General features: G+C 36.9%; 1 protein-coding gene across 1 annotated transcript in view; it reads left to right on the top strand.

The window, feature by feature from the left end:
* Window positions 1-579: 579 nt before the first annotated feature.
* LOC134531902 (cytochrome P450 6k1-like) overlaps window positions 580-25,135 on the top strand; it is a 43,961-nt gene continuing 19,405 nt past the window's right edge. The window contains exon 1 of the mRNA XM_063367932.1: window positions 580-670. The gene's annotated coding sequence lies outside the window, so the exon portion shown is untranslated. The remainder of the gene's footprint in view (window positions 671-25,135) is intronic.

Raw genomic sequence — 25,135 nt, forward strand, 5'->3', positions numbered from 1 at the left:
GGGGTGCGAGAAGCCCGCAGAATTGTCGGCTTTTCTTGGATGGAGGAGGTTCCCCCCCCCCCCCCCCAAACGTTGTTTTGGCAGCAAAAAAAGAGTAATGTCTTTGTTTCAGTGACAGAAATATTCTGTTGTCTTCAATTAGTGGTTTTTCTGAGACGTAGAAATTATTCATCGGTCACCCTTAGGAAAAAAAAATTTCTTGAATGCCATAACTCTGCATGTACTAGTGTTTTAGTTTATTACTGTCTGATATCGAAAAATTTTACTGTTAATTATGAAGCACTCGGAATCATTAACTTGCCTTTAGGAGACTTCAACAATTTATTTTATAGTGATAATTTAAAAAGTACTTACAAGGAAAACGTATCTAATCATGGGAACTACTGTGTGACAGTCGAATACACGCCGTCAATGGTATGCCAGACAGGGTGTTTGCCAGTTGTCTCCGATCCTTACGAGCGACAAACACTGCTTGTGATCGGAGGAGCAGATCGTAAACACAGATCTGCTCTGCCTGGTGCAAAGGGCAAGAAGGTCGCCGGACCAAACACAGAAAACAGCGGGGCGATAAGCGAGTGAGTTCAGGAGAGCGTGCAACTGCGGCCGACGAACAACTCAGGAAGTGAGTGCGATTCCATGCAACGTTGAGACTTAAAACGGTGAACATCAGGTAAGTCTGAACTTTCTTTTTATAATGTGTGGGTAAAAATAACGATCGTTTTTTTACTTCAAATAAGTGGGATTGCCTTAATATTTTAGCTACGACGGGAATTTTGAATTGTCACGATAATTCTTAAAAAAAAAAAAAAAAAAACATTTCTTGTTAATTTTTTTATTGGTAATTGAAAATCAATGAAGATGTAACAGAGTATACGTTTCATTTAGATTCAATACACAACGTATAGTTATATTTTTGGATACATTTGACTGAAATATATGTAAAAGTGTTTGGGTGGTAAACGATTGTCGCGTTGTGTGCTAATTCTGCCGTGCATTCATCAATAAGTATTTCTCCAAAGAGACTAGAAAAAAAAATAGGTTGTCTGTAAAGTCGGTTTACGGACGATAGTTTAACGTGACAACGTCATAAAAAAACATTGATGAAATTATTGCATACTTTTATGAATAAAATTAAATCATTTTTATTGAATTATCACTATTTTGTATGGATACAAAGAAGGAGTGAATTGAAATCTACAATTTAATTGATAAATTTACTTTTACTTGCAATCATTAATTCAAACATGTTTATTACTTTAACGAAGAGATTATATTAACTATAAATTTTATACATGTTTGCTATTTAACTTCTTCCAATCTGTGTTATTCTGTTAAGGATAGGACGATGATAGGAAAAGTAGGAAACGAATGGGAGTGTTTCCAGTTTAATGTGCCTCGAAAAAGTCAAATCGATGGTTGTTCCAATCGAGTGGAAGAGAGATAGATGCGGCGCCAGCGTACAATGAGCGTAACGGGACACAGCGTAACGGGACAATACGCGTAACGGGACAATACGCGTAACGGGACAATGCGCCTAATGGGACCCTTTTTTTGTGTGCAGCCGGCGTACATCGATTTATTAGACGTTGCCACGTCATTAAAATTGTTATTAAGAAGGAAAAAAAATACACGATTTATGGTCTAAAGTACATTCCAAAATGGTTCTCGCCTTTGAAGTTGGAGTTGAACAACTGGTTTGTTCCAAATATCATAGAAACTATTTAAGGTAGAACACTGAGCGTCTGTGTAATGTTTGATGAAGCCTAGTTGTACAACCAGAGCAAAATTTATTTAAAATGAACTAATTGGTGTTAACATTTTTGTAACTTAATTTTGTGACGTGGTTTTTTACCACCTATTATTTCAATGAAATCATTTTACGACAGTGACAAGTTTTGCAGCGGTTATAGAAAATGGTTCAGCTAAGCATAATCCATATGCACGGTGTTAAATCTTAAAAACTTTTATATAATTTAACTTTACAATAAACCAATTGCTCAGCACGAACTTAAAAGGCTTTTATCAGCCTTGGAAAGCACTTTATATCATAAATCTTAAATATGTATTCAACTTATTTGTCCGTGTTGAACCTGTAGCCGAATTTGTATCAGTTGAATTCAGTCTCGGCCCCTGTTCATTACGCTGACATGCTTAAAAATACACGATGCTATTGAATGTAGGTACACTGTATTTTTTTTTAATAAATGGAACAGAACTAACTATTCGTGTAAACTTGAAAGATATTTGTAAATTTGTAAATTCACAGAAAAAAACTTTATCACTACAAAATACTGGGTTCGGATTCTTACCAGGGCAATTATGCCCTGTTTTGTCCTAGTACCTCCAATAGTTTAAGTCAGTTGTAAACCTTTCCCTGAATTGCTTTCCAGTATCTGCACATATTAATATTTTAGGTTGTTGCGTATTCGATTTTATTTCCATCGTTTTGAAAAAAAATACTTGAATGAAACATCAATTAAAATATAAAATGATTCGTCAATTTGCGTAAGAAATAATGAGTACTATCTCGAAAAAAAACGGATTTCATATAGGCAAAAATAGCCATAGGCATGTGTTCAATAAGTTTCAATATCATCCTCGCAGTATTTACAAACTATTTCTTGGCCACTGGTTTCCAAAGGAATCATTTGTAAAAGTACAGGAAAACTATTTGTTTCTGTGTAATGTTTGTATCTAAAAGCAAGCGAGACGGCACTGGGTCGCATCGTACGACGCAGCGCAGACGTGAATGCACCTTAGGACCACAGTGCACACCCGTGCAACGGACTGGAAAAAAAAAACCTCGTGACGGCAAACAGGGAAAAAGGTTGATAACGGAGAGGGTGGAAGGAAAAGGTGTGGGAGGGGGGTAGGTATTTGAAATTCGATGTGATCAAAAGATAGACAACTGCAACACAGTGCAACGCTCCGCCGTAAATCACGGATTCCTTCTTCCGCGACGGTTCCGACCGCGAGTGCGCGAACGTGTGACGTGTTGAGTCCGTGATTTATGTCGCCGGTTGGTTGCGTAATTAGTTCCGTGTCGTGCGTCGCGGCCGGTGTGAGAGACGGACGAAAAAAAAAACGGAGGGAGAAAATTGTTCCCCAACCCCAACTGCACTGACCCTCCCACCCCTTGTAACATTTCCTTCCATGCGGCATACTAACGAGCGGTTGGAAGGTGTCACGAATGTTTTGTCTCCAGTTTTCCAGGACACAATGGGGGCGCCGACCTCATTCCGGTTACGGGGGAGGGAAGGAAAGGGAAAATGAGCACCCGGGGGGGGGGGGGGGGCGGTGGGGCGGTGGAGAATTTAGATCGCATCAGGCACGGAACCTACTATGCAGTTTTGTTTTCCGCTTGAATCCTCCGTGGCGGAGCGCATTAAAGCGACACAATCGCACGAAGAAATTAAGGATCCGTATCACAGGCCGACTATGTCTCGCAACCCATGCTGGTCGGTCCATTTTGTTGTCGTCGCTGTCAACTAACTGATTTTCCTGTAAATATATTCCGAATGCTCTTTTTGCATTTTCAATCTGTGACAAGTGATAACAATTATAAACATATATAGTATATATGTTAAGAAAATACTAGAAACAAGACGCAGTAGTGCTATTGTGATGAATCTACATTGAAAGTCCTTCAAAATATAAATAACACGGCGTGTGAGACTAAACCTTAACATATTAAAAAAAAAAAAAAAAAACAATTTTGCATAGTAGCCTCATGTAAATGCTTTTTTTTCAACACGACGCAGAAGAATACGTAAAATAACAAGGAATAAACAAAACATTTGAGGGGTCCTTCAAAGTAAATCAACAACTCTCTGAAATAGCACTCATTTGGTATGATTTTTATCACTCAGTCAGCTTTAAAATAAAAATAAAATGTTTCTTATACAAAGAGTAAAACTATTGGAATAATGATTTTAAAAATGTTTTAATTATTATATTAATAGATTATATTTGTTGGAAACTCTTTTCTTCTTCGTAACGTCCGATTTATTCCTCAGATTATAATTTTCTTTGCTTCTCGAAGAAAAAATTCTGAGAGTACCTATAATGTGATCTATTAAATAAGATATATATATTACTATCCTCTGTGTTAGTGTGAAATTACCAAACGAAATTATTGCCAAAATAATAAATAAAAAAATATAGGATAGCAGAGCGTGGTTTCGATCCACGGACCTCTGGGTTATGGGCCCAGCGACGCTTCCACTGCGCCACTCTGCTAATGTACATAATTAAAGTAATTTATTGTTGTATTGTAATTATAAATTTTAAATACATTGGTTATTAATTCAAATCATACTTTTGGACCTGCAAATTGATAGTTAGCACTGAATATCATTTAAAAAAAACGAAGAACGGAAAAATAAAGATGAATAAACGCAAAGAAAACAAACCAAAAACCACGGAATTAAAAAAGACTGCACAAAGAATTTAGTGTTTTGCCTTGGGAAGCCTATTGTGTTCGCCTGTGCTGTCATCGTTGTTTTTCTGGAATACTTGTTTAATTTTACCGCTGGGTTCGCATGTGTGTCGCTGTATTGTCGGCGTGTTGTCCAGATTTTATGTTTAGTAATATCATTGTGTTCCTCTGTCTGTTGCTGTGTTGTTCGGGATTTTTGTTAGTCTGTATTTACTTTTTTTTCTTGCAACTGTGTCGTAGTTGTCAGCCAACTGTATTGATCTGTGTTGTGATATTGTTCCGACTAATTCATTTCACGAAATTATTTGTGCTGTCTTTGCATTCAACTTTTGGAATCGGCTGTTTGGACTGGTTTTCTGTGTCTTTCCTTTTCCGTTCTTCGGGCTTTTCTTATTTCATACAGTGCAAACTAGCAATGGCCTATGTACAAAGTAATATTTAAAATCAAAATTCCACATTTTAATAATCATTCAAAGAACATCAGTTATTGTCGTAAAACTCTAAACTCATTTAAAAAATAATGCATAAACCTATAAATCTATAAAAATAATGTGTTATTATCCAACATCAGTTTTATTTGAAAAATAGCATTCACATTTAGATTAGAAAATTTGACTGTGATATATATATATATATATATATATATATATATATAATATAAACATATGGATGTTGGTATATATGACGTTGATAAACTCCTATACGGTATGACCAATCATCATGAAAGTTGGCACATAGGAGTGTTTTTTTTTTCAGTGGAGAAGGTTTTTATGCTATCCATTTTTTTTAACTCTACACTAGATAGCGCTGCAGCGCATCAACTTTTAAACCTTTCAGCGTTTGCCATGAAAATTGGAATACTTATATATTTGAACATGGAGAATATTTTCGCGATATCTATTTTGCTATAACTCGCCACTAGATGGCGCTGAAACGCATCAACTTCGACACCGTTCAACCCATCGCCATGAAAATTGGCATATTATGATTGTTTACTGTCCTTTATCCTCAATAACAACCAATAGTGATTGTGATTGTGATTATATAATAGTGAGTGAGTTTAAAATGGAATATCATTTCAAACGCATTGTAGATTCTAGATTACATACAAACCATCCATTTTAGATATTTAGAGGTAAATAAATAGGTAAACAATGGCAGGACAACGTCTGGCGGGTTCTGCTAGTACATTATAAACTTACACTATAGGTTTACTGTATGACATTCGTTGTTTCGATCCCAAATACCCTAGCCTTACCTAAACTGATTAGCTCTGAGTTGGGGTCCAAGTGTTTGGAAACAAGCTATAATATTGGAAATCCCAACGACTTAAACCTGTGCGCATAATCATATGACATGACATCATATCACATCGAATTTTTTTTAACCTTCTACAATCTTGAAGGTGTAGCATGGTGCACAAGCTTAAATTATCTGTGCATTATAGATGGTGGTCACATATATGAGGTAGGCCGTTTCAGGTGTCTTCTGAGATGAAGTAGGTTGGCTCCACACCTTTAGAATAAAATGGCGTTTCTGGTTCATCAAAACTTCCGAAACGCCTTTAGACTGATTTAATTTCGTAATTAGATGATCCTATGTAATTATATCTAATCGATTTTTGTGGGTGCCATTGTGTCATGATTATAATTACACAAATAATTTTTTTTTGTAGGTTCATCCAATAAGCACGTGTCATGAAGGTGATTCGCAAACGTTACCGGTTATGAAATTATGCAAGCTGAGATATCGTAGCTTTATTCACTTCTTACTTATTTATTCTTTGTGCTAGAAAGACTGATTTTTATAGTTGGGACGAATTTGTAAAAATATCTGGGGAAGATGTGACAAAATACTTACCTTATTGATCTGCCTTCAGTTTTTTAACAAAGAGATTTTATACACTTAGGCAAGTAGTGCATTAATTTTTAGCTCATAATAATTAAAAAACTGATACCAGTGTTACAAATTATTAACAGATAAAGAAAAATACATTTTCAATATCACGTTTGTAGTGAAAATAAAAAAAAAGCAAATTTAGTGTTTCTTGAATTACAAACAGTAATTTTCCCCTTATACTGAAGGATATCAATGTAACGTTAAATGTTTTATTACTATTATTTTTAAAATACAGTTAACTTAAAATGTATTTTTATACAATATTCGTAATAAACCCTTTTTTTTAGTGATTTATAGTCATATTAAATATGTATAACTGAAAAAATAATAAACTTCTCTAAATATAAAAAGACAGCGCGTAAGAACAAAATAAATTCCTACTTTGCAGATAACTTAAGGTATTGATGTTAAATATGTCTTACATTAAATATTCCCACACGACATGAAAAAATAATTTTTAAACCTCTGAAATAAATAGCTACAGAAATTTTTGATATTTAAGGAAATACACATTGGAAATAAATATTTTCCAAAATATAATATTTTTAATATAGTGTTACAAATTTTTAATTCCCGTTACTTAAATTATCCAAGGAAGAATTCTATATTCTATTATATTCTATATTCTTATTATAGACAAACAAATATCCCTTTTCTCTATCTCACATTATAAATAAATACATAAATTTTCTACTCCATACGTATATAAATCTTAATATTTGGGTGTTTCTTACAATATCACCTCTTTACTACTACTCCGATTTCAATGAAATCTGAAGAAAATGGTGTTAGTAAACCAGATTAACATTGAAGTTGTGTAGGTATCATTACAAAATACCACCATTAAGGGGATGGAAATGTATATCTCCGAAGCTAGTCAAGCAAATGTTAAGATACGCAGTATAAACAGTTCGCATATTAAAACTACTAACTCAATTTTATATCAATATCATAAATCCCACCCTTAGGTGATGTTAAAGAAAAATTCACATTTCTAAATCGACTCGGCAGGAGGTAATGAAATGAGGATAAACATGCACACACAGTGATACGTATACTGTCCCACTTTTAAATATCACGATGGCCAAGCTTTTTATCATGGTAACGGAAATTTAATATTTTCAACACCACGTTAAAGTATTATATTTTGGAAAACATTTAACGCCAGTGAGTGTTACCGTAAATATCGAAAACTCCTGCAGCAATTTTTACGATTTTTATAAATATTTTCTTAATTCGTGTGGTAACAGTTAACGTAAAATATGTTTAACATAATTACTTTAAGTTATTTGAAATGTAGCGATTTATTTTTTAATGCAAGCAATTTTTAATTTTAAACTTTTTTTACAATCATACATACTTAAAGTGACATTAAATCACTGTTACAAACATTACAAAGTGTTTTTTACGAATATTGTGTACATTCAAAGTTATTTTGGTATCATTCAGGGGGATACTATGTTTGAAACTCAAGAAAGACTTAATTTGCATTTTTTTTATTTAGACTACAAACGTGATATTTTAAATGTTTTTTTTTTCTTTGCCTGTTAATAATTTTTACCCCTAGGTAACCGTTATTTCATAACATTGAGCTGATAAATAACGCACCACTTGCCTGAGTATGTATGTATGTATGTATGTATGTATGTATGTATGTATGTATGTATGTATGTATGTATGTATGTATGTATGTATGTATGTATGTATGTATGTATGTGTATATAAACGCTGGTCTCTAAGGTGCACGAAGGCGGCGCGACAGAGCCGGTTAGAATTCTCAAGTTCTTGTCACAAGATGTGACATACCCATTAGATTTACCACGTCCACGATAAGTGTTTGAAATTCATTCACAGAGTGTTAATATCATAAAACGTTTTTTTTTCATATAAATCTACTTTTCCCCATGTGTGTATGTCGTTCCATGGTTTTCATGCCTGTGTCGAACTGACTTCACATCGCACCAGCCACTCGGGAAGAGAGAGACCAAGTTGTCTGGAAACTGTTTTTGTCTACGTAACAATTTTTCGTCGTCGTCGTCGTCATTGCAATGCCGCGTGCTCGATGTGCATGAGAGAAATGGGTTGCTGGGTCGCTGTTGCGCGGAGGAGGGTCTGGCGGCAGGTGACCCCTCAGGGTCAGCCCTGTGTGACCGGCACTCACCTGCTCCCCCCCTCCCGCCCCCTCTGCGGGGTTATTACCGCTGTCCCGTGACCTCCCTCTGGTTCGCTACCCCTTCTCGCGGCCGGACTACTCAAGCGCTTCGCAAACACACGTACCACGAACAAGCCGTTTTTGTTTTCAAAATCATTAGCATGATAATTTTTCACTATCTGGTTTTAAAGTTTCATATTTTTTAAGGTCCACAAAAGATTAATTACATTACACTTAGAGTAAATTTGGTTTATTAAGGGCTCCGCCTACCTGGTCACACAGACGGTGCGCAGAGTTTCAGGAAAAACAACGCGATTTCAAAACTACTCAAGATATCCGAGTGGGGTGTGTTTACAAAAAGCATTTAAGAGTTCGCTAAAAGTACTTTTAATTTTGGATCATGTTTTTAAACTGTATTTATAGAAGAGTTAAAATGGCTAAAACGCATGTTTTCAGAGGAATCTTTAGGCGTGAAACAACCAGTACAGATTAAAAAAAAAGCACTTAAGGGACTTGCATTACACCTATATCTTCATTCATCGGCCATATAATGTTGCGGTCACCGCTAAAATTTCACAGTTATCCTGTGACGACGAGAATACTGCGCGTCAATTCAGAGCCTTGCTCTTAGAGGCGATACCGCGCTGGAAGCACCAGCGAGCGTCGCGCTTATCATCCCGCCTCACTAACATACATACACCCCTGACGAGGCGGCGCCCTTAAGTAACAAAATTAATAAATAACTATAACGTAGCCCGGGCACACATGCTTCAGTCTGTTTAACGATGGAAAAAAAAAAAGTCATTTAGGGAATACGCTGAAAGCGGATGAGTAGCGTTGTTTACGTATTTTGTTTTGAATTTGATTTTTTTTTAGGGGATTGAAAATGGCTAAAATGCCAGGTAAAGATTCTTAAAAAAGCACTCAAAGGGATGTGCATTAAGCTGCGGCCACACAGGGCGCTATGTTCACGATGTTCGCTACGCGAGTAAAATATATCCAGTTGTATCTCAGGTGTCACTTGTCACACAAAGCTGTGTTCGCTATGTTCGCTATGTTGGCGACGTCGCCAGGTGTTTGGTTCTCGGCAGTTTTTCTAAAACGTCGCTGAGTTCGCGCATGCGCAGATAAACAAACAAAAAAAAATCTGTTTTCGCGCGGAATAGTGCTGTGCTTCTGCGTTTTGCTTCTTAATGAAGTTTAGTTTCTCTCTGTAAGTAGTCAAGTCGACGGAAAAGTTATTTGAAAGATTATTACAAATGTATCCACTTTTATGGAAAAATCGATGGAAGAAAACAGAAGGAAGGATATGTAGTACAATGCCTTGAATTTGATTCCAATGGGATGTTATCAAACTGTGTTGAATTAATCCTGAAATAATCCACAAATTTGGTTTCGTCCTCACAAGCAACTGCTTCATCAAATGAAATTCTTAAAAATATTTTGTTTTTATTTTAAATTCATGAACCCATTTCTATTTACGTTTACATGCTGTGAGAGGCAGCAGAATAGCATCATCGTTGGAATCATCTCTCGAATCCCACGGCATGCGTCTCTCCGACATCGCGAACTAGACTGTCCTGTCTGGCCATATGGCGCAGCGAACATAGCGGACACAGCGAACATAGCGAACATAGCGTAGCTTTCTGTGTGGCCTCGGGTTTACAAAGCAAAAAGGGAACTTTATAATATTAATTTCTTTAAATTAATTTTAATCAGATGGGCAGTATTTAGATTAAATTCCGTGACGAAAATTGGAACCAAAAACGGGGTTTAGTGTTTTTTCCTCACTATTATCGGAACCGTTTCGTTATATAGTTTAACATTTCGCTCTGCAAATCAAATGATCCAATAGCAGACGTAGCTGCTCCGGCAGCTGAATCTAGCGGCGGGTCCAGAAACTACGCGTGATTCACGCCCAGAAATGCAGTTGAAAAACACAATTTGCGTATATTTATTACACATCACTGGCAAGTACTGAAAGACTCACTCTCATTTTTTTTTTCTTTTTTCTTCATTATGGTTATTTAAGATTTATTTTTGTTAGTTAAACACAACACCTCTCTAACATTTATTTAACCATCACAAATATTTCCAATGGATACGCGGTGAGTGTAACATAACGGATGTGAAACGTCGCACAAGTGATAATAATTGCGAACACTTGTGCAACATTTGACACTTAGTGAGTATCGGTTGAAAATATGAGTGAAAGTTTAAGACATGAGAGAGCGATACAGAAATAGCCCAAACTAATAGTTATGATAAAGAAATTTAAAAGAAACTAATTGGCTTGTGAGACCGAACTTAAAGTAAAAAAAAGAGGCAACACATTTCTTTACACATTCATACTGTGGCGAGCCTCTGTTGTCTCTGTAGTTATAGCTTCTGCCTGGTAAGCGGTAAGGTAACGGCTTCGATTCTCGGCAGGATCGAGGACTCCTAGTTGTATTGTCCCTTCGTTTCCGTGCCGCAGAAAGCGACAGGTAACCACAGCAGAATCATCATCATTTCCGTGGCGATAGCCAAGGATCCAAGCCAGACTACGTGCCGACAAACCCTGCTACAGCAAAACCACGGTAAGTTCTAGAAAAACCATTTCTCACGTAAATATGCTTCACATGTTTAAACTTGCATCATTAAGTACCCCACTCACCTGGACACACATACGGTGTGCAGCGTTTTATTATGCCTGTTTACGAAAAACATTTAGGAATACGCCGAGGGCAGAAGGGTAGTTCTGTTTCCGTTATTTCGTTTTAAAATTGTAATTTTTGAATAAATTTTAGACAATGAAATATCCGGTTGAGATTTTTTTAAAAGTATCAAGGGTCTTGTGTTACACGTTTATCTTAATTTCTCTGCCATATAATGTTATGGTCACACTGCTTATAGTTTCTCTATGCAAGATGGAAAGTCTGCGCGCTAGTTCAGAGGCGACACCGTGCTAGAAGCACCAGCTAGCGTCGCACTTACATCCCGCCTCTCACGCACACACACACCTACACACACACACACACACACACACACACCTACACACACACCTGACTGGGCGGGCAACTAGATCTGAAACTGTAACAACAGCCCGTGTGTCGAGCGTCGCATTCACGTTGCAAAAAAGGCCAGCGCTGTGATAGCCTTGTGCTCCATCTTTGAGCAAAGACTCCTGAAGATTTTTAAAAAGCTATTCGGAATACCCAGTGGTTTGGAGGCCATTTTAGGGACCTTAGTTCCGCCGTCTCAAAGTATTTCTTCACAGAAATTAACTTTTCTCTACTTTTACAAAATATTCCTTTGGAAACCAATCACCCAAAGAAATAGTTCGTAATACTACCAAGAAAAATGTTTAACTTTGTACAACACATAGCTATTTTTGCATATACGCTCTTCGAGATAATACGTGTAAGTATTTTTTTCCGCAAATTGGTGCATAATTTTATATTGAAGTGAAACTTCTAATGCGACTTCCAACAAGGTTGAGTTAAACCTTTGAATATAAATACTGTATAGAAGTCGCCAGCCCAGGTTAAAATTTCTAATACGGTTTGAGGTAGTTGGTTAATTCACCGCCGCAATCGCCACCATCTCTAGGGCATCGACTTGTGGTGGTACCTGGCGGACAAGTGTCGAAATCTTCAAACACCCCTTCCCCCTCCCGTTGAACGAACTTGAGCTGCAGTGAATGATTGATGGGGGGTGCGGGGAATGACAGCAGGCGACAGTGCTGCACTCTAACGTGTAAATAACAACCAAGACGATACAGGGCGTTACGGCAGCGCACTGCAGCGGTGAAGTTCCCAAGCTGCTCATCATATGCTTTTGAAAAACGTAGAGTAAATCCTATCCACTCGCGACTTCTATACAGTATATATATTCAAAGGTTAAACGTTTAACGCTACCATGGAGAAAGCACTGTTGCATTAAACGTTCAACGCTCCTGGGGAGGGGAAATAGAAAGAGACAGAGCGAGAGTGAATGCGTGGCACTCGAACGCATGCGCGTAGTATACCTGTTACAGGCCAGCGCGAGCGTTAGCAACGAGTAGCGTCCAATAATTCCAACGCAAGAGGGAGAGAGAAAGAAAGATACACAAAGGTAGAAAGTAGGAGAGAAAGAGAGTGAGTCGGTAGATCTAAAGCACATGCGCGTGGTATTCTTGCTACGCAGCGAAGTAAACAGTGTGAGCGTCGTGAAAACCAAAGGGGGAACTACCATTGATGCAGTTTTTGCAAGAAATATTGAAAAAATAGAACTCAAACATTTCGTATTTTACTTTAGTTATCATAATCCCATTGTAAATGTTATAGATTTGGATATTTCTCCACTCGAAAATGATAATTAAAAGATGCGATCAATTGTGAATTGTAAGCATGTTAATAAAGTTTGTCTAAAAGAAAAAATATGATTTCACTAAAAATAGATTTCTACTCCTTCCTATTTTCATTTCCACATTACGAAGTTTCACTTATTCCGCGCGGAGGGACTCCACGTACTATTTTTTTAAATTTATTTTCATTCAATAATAATTGCTTAATCCATTGAAAAGACAATAGAATGTTAAATAATTGGACTATATTTTGTTTTGATATGCGTATTAATGTGTGTAGTTGATACTGGAAAGCTATTCAGGGAAAGTTTACTAATAAATTTAACTATTAGAGGTGCTGGGACAGCACAAAGTATAATGCCCCGATAATAATCCAAACCCAGTATTACTGCGAACACTATTTTGTAGTGATTAAGTTGTTTTTATGTAAATACACAAATTTACAAATATCTGTAAATTTAATGCATATTTATTTTCTATTACAGTTTGAGCGCAGGCGTATAATATCAAAATTTAACACAAACTATTTCATAAGTTACTAAGCCATTCATATTTTTTGATCTTAAATGCTTCACGAGGCAACTGGTCAGGGGTGATAAGTCAGAGAAGCAGAAAAATTATGAAAGATTGTTAGATAAAAATCGTTAAAAAAAAGTTGTTTTTTTTCAAACATCGTGGCTATGTTTGAATCAAGGACATTCATAAGACGAAAAATAGAGGCTGGTTACCATCCTCCAAATCTTTCTTGAAACTACTGTTCTAAAAACTAGCTACTGATAATGGTTTCGCTGAGAGGCTATTTTCTAACAACTGAAACTGTGAAACTATTTGAATGACGTGACGTATGCGTCTGCATCATAAAAGGGTGGGAGAGGTGGAATACGAAAAGACACAAAAGCAGAAATATTGCTTGGACGGTATGGATTGCAAGTTGAACGTATTTATTTTATTATTATTATTTTTAGTCTATTTAATGCAGATGTTTTTTTTTAAACCCTAGAGGGGAGAGAGTCGTTCTACCCCAAGAAGGCCCGGACTAAGAAAACAAGGGCATTAATCCTTAGTGAATACAAACCGCCCTGGCACTGCTGTTTCAGATGCTGCTATCCCAAAGAAAACAAAGTCTTGAGGGAGAGAGATGGAACACACAGATTTCAAAACAATTTTCTAGTGTTATATCTGGCTTCGTTGAAACTTAGTGTTTAATTTAGTGGAATGCTCGGACTTAGCATAGGAGTAAATAGGCGCTAAAAATTATCTCCTGTGTGTTCATTGGCGTTTAGTGCTGAATTAATTTCTGGAAACGACCTAACTGTTACTAAACTTACAATAGTCTTATTGTCTTTGCTAATCTTTAATGTGTGGTCTCTGCAATTTTATAAAGAAAATTTTCAATATTAAACCACAAAATATTATTGAGGCATAAAAACTGTTGAACTTAAAGCCCCCTTAAAAAATCATTTCCAAACGTTCGTATTATGCGCTGATTGCCGTATGAAGCATTTCATGGACAACCTGTCCTAATGGCCATTTGTCGACCACTTTTTCTTTGGCTCTTCTACATCCCTTGAAAGTGTATGTCCCGTTTCAGGTCATTATTTCATATTTACGTTTAACACGGTTAAACATGTAGTCTTTTTAGACCGAACTTCAACTATATATATATATATACACACACACGCGCACACACACACACACACACACATATATATATATATATATACATACATACATACATACATACATACATACACACTAGCTGTGCCCGCGACTTCATCCGCGTGGAACAATGTCTTTGGGTAGCATTTTTTATTATTTAGGCTAATTATTTTACAAATAAGACACATACAGATAAATACTCTAATGAGCTATTTTAAGTGTTTCACTGCAAAGAGCTTATTAAATTATTTAAGCATATAAGTACATAAAGGTGTAAAGTATTAATATGAGTTTATTTAAGTACATTTTTATAAACTAAGTTTTTTGTTTTCTCATATTTTGCCAAAACATAAAGATTTTGCGGATTTGATACACGTGAGCATGCCAAATAGAGTTGCCCATAGGAAAAACATTTTTTTTTCTGAATGAACTCCTGCAACTTTAAGCGTCTGTCCTTGAGCTTTATTAATTGTTATTGCAAATGCTGTTTTCAGGGGAAACTGCACTCTTTTTAATTGAAATGGCAAATCAGTCGGAATTATAGGAATACGGGGTATCAAAACATTTTTACCTTTTGCCATTCCAGTCATGATTGTAGCTTTTATAATGTTGTGCCACAGATGAGTAATTTGTAGCCGTGTACAATTACATAGCCTTGGCGCGTCAAGATTTCTCATTTATAGGAATGGAACACCAACTTTCAGCCTCAACTTTTGGGAAGGCACTCCTGATAATTCTAAAGAGTTGAGAATCTCTATAGGGTATGATGTGACTAGTTCAGTGTCCATAACATTATCTACTGAGAGGTATTCGACAACATCCCCCTCCACGTTTGACATGATTCGTTCGTTTATTTGATTAACTATCTCATTAGTCGACGCCAAAATTGCCCTTTCACACAGCCATTCTCGATTGCCCATATTTATTTGAAGATCAGGATAGACATTATTTTTTTATGTCATCTGTGCTATCGACAATTTTACAGAACTCACATCTCAGTGTATTCATGTCGTTACCGTCAGTTGGCATACAATATTCTCCGATTTTTAGAAGAGCAGCTGCATATTGCCCTTATTGAGAATCATTATGAAGTTTTACTCGCATATTTGTAGCGAGACAAAACCTTTTTACGTGTACCAATAATACAGATGCTTTAAAACAGGCATTTATTTCATCTGCCGGAGTACCTCTAGTAATAACCGGAAGGGTCTGTCTAAAGTCACCAGCTAAAAGTACCACCATCCGTCCCATGGTATCCTGGTTGCCTTTAATATCCTTCATTGTGCGATCTAGTGCTTCGATTGCTCTTTTGTGGGACATCGTACATTCATCCCAAACTAACAGCTTACACTGCTGTAACATTCTTCCGCGCTCACTGCTTTTGCTAATGTTACATACTGGCATTTCCTCATGAGCTAAGTTCAATGGTGGTTTTAGAACCGAGTGCGCTGTTTGTCCACCACTAAGTAGCGTAGCAGCTATTCCAGAGGAAGCTACTGCAACAGCAACTCCTTTTTTTTCCGGATCTGGGCTAATAATAAATTTAAAATATATGTTTAGCCAGTGCCTCCTGGAGCATCCAAAAAGAACAAATCTCCTTGGTCAGTGGAAACTTTTTGAATTATTGTATCAAAAATTATTTTTTGCTCTAAATTTAAAAGTGGAAGGGCTTCTACTATTTGTTGTATTAAAGAAGCATATTTCCCCATCTACACCGGTACCACGCCCCCCCCCCCCCCCCCCCCCCCCCCACGCACGGCTGCACAGCGCTCATTGTGTACGGCGCGGTGCCTGGCAAGTTTCTTACTCGCGTTAACTTCAGTTTCACATTTTGTAATGATACATCAGAATAGCTCTAATATTTTGTCTCTTGTCGCAAACTTATAAAACATTAACATAAACCTTACATATTTCCATACAAACTTTCATCCCCTATTCCCTATTGTTATTTTACACCCTTGAGGGTAAAACTTTTATAAACTTTGAATGTCATATTTATTTATATCGAATCAACATCCTAAAAAATAAGTTTCAAGCTTCTAGCTCTAAAATTGATGATACTTCCATACAACATTTCATCCCCCTCTTTCAATCCCTTACAACCCTTTTTTCACATTAAAAAGTAGTCATGTCCTTTCTCAGGCTCTAGACTATCTGTGTACCAAATTTCATTTAAATCGGTTCAGTAGTTTTGGCGTGAAAGCGCGACAGACACACAGACAGAGATACTTTCGCATTTATAATATTAAGTATGTATGTGTATATATATATATATATATATATATATATATATAGAGAGAGAGAGAGAGAGAGAAAGAAAGAGAGAGAGGATACGTTTTGCATAATTATCTGAAAAAAATTGAATGTTTAACATTTCTCTATAGTTTGGATAATGATAACTAAATTGTATAAATAAGTGAATGTTTTGGGTTTAAAGGCAATGCTGCTTGCTGGTTACTACATGATAAGGTTTTAATTCTTTCAGAAAATTTTATTTAATTGTATTTAGCTTTTGAAAATCATAAAACAATCTGAGGATTTTAAAAGTCTGGGGAAAATTAAAAAAAAAAAAATTCTGAAAGAAATTATACCATATACATTGTAACATTGGCTTTACACCTAAAAATTTCCAGTTTTATATTCCATTTCATTCTTCTTATCCATACCGCACGAAAACATTAAAAACAACTTTGCGAACTAATTATGCAAAAAATATGCACTATGCGCATTTTTTTCATCGTCAGATATTCATATTTATTAAAAGATAGAGTTAATTAACACTTCATAAAAGTAATTCCAAGATTATAAAATTTAACAAAGGGCAAGTTTAAGTGTGTAAATTAAAAATTTAGAAAGTAGGTACTTTGTGTTTAGTTTGGTTTGAGATCGACGGGATTATTGCAAGATTTAAACATCTGTGCTTGTGGTTCCGAGCTGGATTTAATAACAATAATTTTGTCCACTTCCAGCTTCCTCCCGGAAACACAAAAAAAAAGTACGTGTACGAACATGCAGGGGCGCTTTGCTGCGGGGACGCAGAAAGAAGGGGGGTGGGGGTGGGAGGAGTGGGATTGGTGGCAATCACGCGACGCGAAGTGGCCAATATTGTACCCCAGCGGGTGAGAGAGGGGTAGGGGAGATAGTCTCTTGTCGAGGGGTGAGGGAATATTAACCCCTCGGCGATACATACAGCTGCGTCACAACTGCAGTTTCCCCCCCTCTCTCTCCTGTTCCCCTTGCAGAAATGCCGCCCCGTTGCCTTTTTATTTTAACCCCCCTTTAATTTAGGATTTTGAAGGTGGGAAGGGAGGGGGGTCATGGTTCACGGGTTGCGGTGCCATTGTCCGGAATCTTCAGCTCCGCGCACGAAGACAGTTGAAACAGCCGCAAACATCGCGCCCTGCCTCCATGCACCCCCACACTCCAAACACTGTCCCCCCCCTGCTAGGTCCATCCACCAGGGGGGGGGGGGGGTTTAGGGGGGAGTGTTTAGGGCAGGCACGCGCGCCACACGCTGTTTGCGCCGCGGCCCGACGGGGGGCGTTTAGAACGAAATTAAAATGTTAAAAAAAAAAATCTGTTGATTTTTCACGCCAAGCTCTCATGGGTGGTAGCAAAATTTCTTTTTCATTATTTTTGATGTTTAAGCATCTTAGCTCTCTGTATACGGAATAAGGAGTAATTTCGTGAAAATGGAACGGAAATGTGGAACAAAGATGGCGGTTCCACGTGTAGCAACATAAACCCGTATATAGTCAATTTTTGTAAAAAAATTAGGGTACGTACCAAACGTTTTGGTGTGCAAAGTGAAACTACCATGGGATATATTTATAAATATTGCGTGTGGACGTTTCAACTCGTGTGTTTTGTGTGAATACCAAGATTCACAAGGCAGGTCTAACTTGCATTTAAACACATGTTTACTTTATAATATTATTGAATAGTGAGTAAATTTATTTTTATTTTTTTTCGACTCTGGCATTAATATGCATGTTTTTTATTTATTATTTCCTGCTTACTTTTCAATTTTTCGCACGAAAAAAATACTGTACTTTCATAGTTTTCACTGTACAAATATTGTATCTTTTTTTTTTTTTTTGCCGACCATTGGGACATGTTCGAGTAGAGTGTCGCAAGGCATGGAATAACACAATACTTTCCCTCACCATGCGCACCAAAGCATTGTAGCTGTTCCTTAACCACCTGCAGTGAATCAAGTGCACTCAATTTACATGTTTGTTCTTTAAAATTCCCTGCCTACATTATAACTCGAAATGCATCATAACTATTCCGAAACTACCAGAAGCGTATCAAATGCACCGACTTTGAGAGAAATTGTAAGGAAAATATTAAGTCTAACCTACCTGGGTTTGGTTGGATTTGGTTCGGTTAGGTTATTACCAATTTGTAACATGTTATAGTTATGTTTTAAAAAGGGGAAACATTTTTACCGTTTTTTTTCCCTAAAATGAATACGTTTAGTATATTTATTACGCTCGGAATTAGTTTTGAGAATTCTTTTAGAGAATTCTACGTTAAATTCCGTGTCTGAGTTACGTATTTGCAACATGAGAACACACGAACTTGCTCGTTCCCGAGTTTGGCTTTTACACATCGCTGGCCAGTACTGAAAGACTCGCGCACTTTTTTTTGACGTGACGACGTCTAATAAATCGATGAAAGCCGGCTGCACGTACGAAAAAGTGTCCCGTTACGCACATTGTCCCGTTACGCACATTGTCCCGTTAATCTGTGTCCCGTTACGCTCATTGTACGCTTGCGCCGCATCTATCTCTCTTCCACTCGATTGGAACAACCATCGATTTGACTTTTTCGAGGCACATTAAACTTGAAACACTCCCATTAGTTTCCTACTTTTCCTATCATCGTCCTATCCTTAACAGAATAACACAGATTTGAAGAAGTTAAATAGAAAACATGTATAAAAGTTATAGTTAAAATAATCTCTTCGTTAAAGCAATAAACATATTTGAATTAATGAGTGCAATTAAAAGTAAATTTATCAATTAAATTGTAGATTTCATTTCACTCCTTCTTTGTAGCCATACAAAATAGTGATAATTCAATAAAAGTGATTTAATTTTATTCATAAAAGTATGCAATCATTTCATCAATGTTTTGTTATGACGTTGTCACGTTAAACTATCGTCCGTAAACCGACTTTACAGACAACCAATTTTTATTTTATCTCCTCAATAACGATATCATTAGACGGATTGACCCCTACGACCAATTTAAGGGATCTACGAACAATGTAGCGCAATCGTGAAACATATGTTTCGCATTTTCAGGAGACAGTCGAATTCCACACCCAGCAAAGTCATTTCTAATTTTCGGTTTTCAGTGGTTTCAAGAAATATAGTCGGTATTTATTTATTTTTTCCTTGCATCTTGTTACTTGCGTGAATAAAAGTCCAATGACTTCGTTGTCGACAAATAACGTAAAGCCTGAATAAAAGAGTTGTTAAAAGAGATTTTGCTTCTTCGATTATTTTTTTTTTTTACTTTTGGTTCGGGCGCTTATCCCAGCTGCGTGCGTAAATATATATGTATATATATATATTTATTGTAAACGAAATAATGAAGTGTATTCTTAAAATAGCATTATTTAACACTATAACGTAAAGAATAAAAGTTATTTGGAGCAATTCGGCCAAGTACTTTCGTTGCTAACTCGCTTGCGACTGAACGCTAGCCGCGCCTACTACACATTTTAGCGGTTATGTCACTGTGGGGGAAGTAAGGGGTAGCTTAGCTTGCCGTCAGAGTGGGATTTACGTTGGTACAGCTGTTTTTATCCTCGGGCGTATATAGTTTGGCCGCAGTGGGCGTTTCAAAGTATCCTACTTTCGTGTCGTCAAAAGATTCTGTCATTATCCCCTCCCCTCCTTCCCAGACCGTACGAAACACAAGACGATGGTCGAACTCACGTCAGAAACGAAAAGTCGAGTACCACAGTTTCTGTGAGGCTGTACTCATTTGGAAAATAATGTAACGGCCTAAAACACTGTAGGATACCAGTGAAAGTTTTTTTTAAATATATATAATAAAGAATAACTAGCCTGACGATCAGGTATAGCGGGACACGATGAGAAAATGACCAACACAGCAGGAAATTTTGAAGGACAGGTGAAGCGATAGTTGCGGAAACAATGTTTGCGAACGATAGAATAACACGGCCGAAACTCGGTCATACGCACAGAGAAGGAGGGTAAGTGTGTAATGACGTCAGAAGCGGCGCCGAAGCGGAACTGTTTATGTTATTGACGACACACGCAAACAGGTTCAGGAGGGGCTTCTCATACCGGGAGATTTTATTCGGGAAGTCAGAGTCACAGAGTCAGACGCCAAGACGACGAGTGGTGAGTGACCAGCCACGATGCGACGATGGTTCAATACTGGACAGCAGCACAACGGCCTTAGGCCCATGTAGCTTGTAATAGTTGGTATCTATATCTCTCATTTCAAAAAACTAATAATACTGACTTTAATAATCACTCGGTCGACATCCTACTAATATTATAAACGCGAAAGTTTGTAAGTATGGATGGATGGATGTTTGCTACTCTTTCACGTAAAAACTACTGAATGGATTTGAATGAAATTTTGCCTACAGCTAGCTTATAACCTGGATTAACACATAGACCCCATATTAATATGAAATTCCATCCCTAAGGGAGTGAAAAAGTGATAATTTCATTTTATAACAGAAAAAAATCATAGGTCATAGACATACAAATAGTGAGTGAGTGTCATTTCTCTATGTCTGACACACGATCATACACATAGTAAGGTCTGGCAAGTTAAAATTTTTCTCCTTGGTGAGACCAGTCCGGTTAGTGGAGCTCGCAGTGGCTAGCAAAATAAAGGCGCTAATAACAGTTTTGTTCTTAACTTCGTCGATAGAGTTGTCTTGAATTTTAAACGCACCATGGTTTGATGCTTTTGTCATGTCTTTAATTTTCGTTTGTTTGTGCCGTATGCGTTCCTATACCATTCATCCGATTGCGATGAAATTTTGGTGATTTGTTATGCGCATGCCCATGAAGGTTACTGAGACGGTATAACTATTTTTCAATAGTTGGAGCACGAATCGTGTCAAAAAATGTGTTTATTTCATTTTATATAGCGGCACTTTGTCTGTTTTTGTTGTATAAGTGCGCACGCATGACACAATTTATTTAAATATAAAAGAGAGACAGAGATAGAGTGATATATATATAGTGAGATAGAGACGGAGAGATAAGTTGAGATAGAGCGAGGTATAGAGAATGAAATGGGTTAGATATATAGATATATAGAGCTATAAAGAGACTTATATATAGAAAATATAGAAATAGTGGGAAGTATATATGTAGATATAAAGAGATAAATAGAGATAGAGAGATGCATATATGTATATATATGTAGATAGAGATAAATATATATATTTAGAGAGATGGATAGATGGTTTGTATATGTGTAACTACTTCAAACATATTACAAAACAAAACTGATTGAGGCATTGCAATGCATGCCGAGCATTAGCTAGATGATGGAATCTTTTCAACATTAGTAATCTCTTATTTTTCAGCTTTTTTATATAGTGCTTTGTATAGTCTAGACCACCAATTGAACAACGTCTGTCGAGATTTGAAAGTGATATAAATTATTATCCACACTTGACATTCAAATTAAGAAGACAATAATTACTTACTACATCTGATTTCGAAATAGGTCCCCCTCACCCTGTGTTCAGCCCGGGCAACGCCGGGTATTGCAGCTAGTTAGTAATAATTTAAAGTAAACCGTCACGTAACTTGGGATAAATTAGTCTGCAATAGTTGGTAACAAGGGAAAGGCACATACGAATCACGAGACGAATGAGGTTAAGAATAAGCTCTAGGAAATGGCCGACAGCACGGTTTATTTACTAACGACAGTGTCCCTGATCGGAACGACTATGGTTCAGTAATTATGTGTTATTAATAGAAGGTAATCAATTGTACTTGTAAAGACCCAGAAAGAAGATAATTGAATATGTGTTGAATAAACTGTTAGTTTACACTGCTGAAATAAACATGTACTTGTGGAAACGTTCACCCTTAACCTCTTAATTTGAAATGATTTGCAAATAGGGACTGTTTAAGGAAAAACACGAGTGGTGGAATCGCCCCCAGAACGTGATACTCATGACAGGGCCGTCACGATATCAGGATCACATACGATCCCGGTAGATTCACTTCCATTCCCTTTCCCCGTCATCCTTCACGATTCATTTCATTATCAACTTTTCACGTACATATTCCCTTCATTTCCATTTTTACGGTCGACGGCCGTAACAATACGTTGTGTTGTGTGATGCTGGGATAGCAATGGCGAGGTAGGGGCCACACAATGCAAGGTGACGACGGTAAAATAATTTTCTTCATCAATTTCGACACATCTGTGACGTCAGAGCGGCAAAAATCGGCGGACTTTCCGATAAAGTTTTTTTTTCTTTTTAATTTCCATTGAGGAGCGGGTGCAACGTCACTGGAATGCGGGTGTGCGTTTTTTTTTCACCCGGATGGTGGATAAACTGGTGCAGTTATAAATACTATGATTATTCAGGGGAGGGACAAGCTTCAAAATTAGAAAAAAGGGCGATTTTGTGAGGAGGGTTTCGAGTGGAAGGTATGGAAGTCAGACATTTTAAAAAGCAATCGACCCCTATGTTCGTTTACAGCATTACTGACTTCTTGGAAATTCATCTTGTTATTTTTAGTTCCAGTTACATTATGGATGGGGGGAGAAGAGAGAGGGGTCTCGCTTCCATTGGTCCTCCCATATGACTTACACTGTTACATGTTTTTACGGTTTTATATTTGCTTGTCTGTGAAATATATCATCATTAATTTGGAATACACGTATTTCTCTCAAACATTTCGATTATAAAAAAACCTGTAAAAATTGATGGCGGTCATGTGTGAAGTCTGTACGTAATTGCAATAAATATTTTAATAAAATCGTTTGTCTTAGTTCGTTACGTGGGTAAAAAAAAAAACCTCATGAACACAGTGACGCGATATTTTTCAGTCGCATCGCGCCTGCATCGCGCTGTTGTGGTTCCATCGTGCGGCAGGTCGGATCGCAAGAGTACCACAAGCCTACGTCATTTACATGTTAGCTTTTGCGGTAGCCCTGCTATGGCTGCCAAATGCCCGAAGGGAAAAAACAAACAAATCACGAGCTTAACTACTATGCACATGTCTGATTTTTTTACAGTTCCGAGGACAAATAACATTGATAGATGTCAAACAAGTAGGCTAATTTTCTTCGCTCTCGTTCGCGTGCCAAGGCTAAACTACTTTTAACTAATGTGTGGCATTCAAAACCCGAGTGAAGGACGAAAACCTATTAATGTCACGCGATTTCTAAGAAATTGCTAGGACAAATAATAATACGACTGATAAAAAACCAAATCCATGAGTGCAGTTCTTGAAATGATTCATGCAATGTGGAATTTTGATTTAATACAATTTATTGTACATAGGCCATTACAGAATTGCACTGTTTGACATGATAAAAATTCACGAATTCAAAATAAAAAATTAAAAAATTAAAAAATAATTCCACAGATATAAAGCCTAAATCAGCTGATGTTTAACATATAAAACCCAAACATGAACCTAAACAAGTATAATGGACCACACGACAGCACAATCAAACCTAAATATCAGACATACCGTCTGTGCTGTCGTCGTTGTTTTGTCCAGAATACCTGTTTAGGTTCATCGTTGGGTTTATCTGTTTGACATCAGCTGATTTAGGCTTGTTTTCTATGGGTTTTATGTAGTAATTTTTTTATTCATTATTTTGCATTTATGAATTTTTCTTATGACAAACAGTGAAAAACTGCAGTGGCGTACAATTATAAAATAAAAAAATCCAACATGCCATGTGGAACACCACCTTAACCATTGCTTAAGATGATGAAATATGGCGGGGAAAATTTGACGGCTTGATAGGCGTGAATTCACATTTATCCGCTTTACAACTTGACTTTCCTGTCTCTTAACCTGTTAAATATTCCGTCTTCACTTAACAATCAGAAAACACATCAAATGCCTGTTGAATCGGCTTAAAATATCTACGTCTCTAAAAAAAAATTGCCCAACCAGGAGATTATTTCTGAACTGAACAATTTTATTATTTATTATATACACACACACACACACACACACACACACATATATATATATATATATATATATATATATATATATATTGCTGTGAATCATCATATCTTACTCCAGTGACACTTGATGTTAGGCCGAAGCACGCTATTTCTCAAAAATCTTATCGACGACTTGTTTGTTCACGAACGCAACAGCAATTCTGAAATAGCAATAGCGCATCAGACGCTCCGATGCAAAGGACGCGATGCGACAGAAAACAAATACATCGCATTATTGTGAACAACAATGTGGCAAACTGATACGAGCGACTATGAGAATAAATTGTTTCTTGCCATTACATTAGCGCTACATAAAAACAACCATAAATTTTAATTAAATTGTTTTAAAAAATATCTACTTAATAAAACTCTAACACTGACTGAAAACGCACATCCTAAACCAGTAGCCCTAAAGCTGCGAAATTTGGAGGAATCCTCGAG

The sequence above is a fragment of the Bacillus rossius genome, chromosome 5 (genome assembly GCF_032445375.1).
Source record: "Bacillus rossius redtenbacheri isolate Brsri chromosome 5, Brsri_v3, whole genome shotgun sequence".
Lineage (NCBI taxonomy): Eukaryota > Metazoa > Arthropoda > Insecta > Phasmatodea > Bacillidae > Bacillus > Bacillus rossius.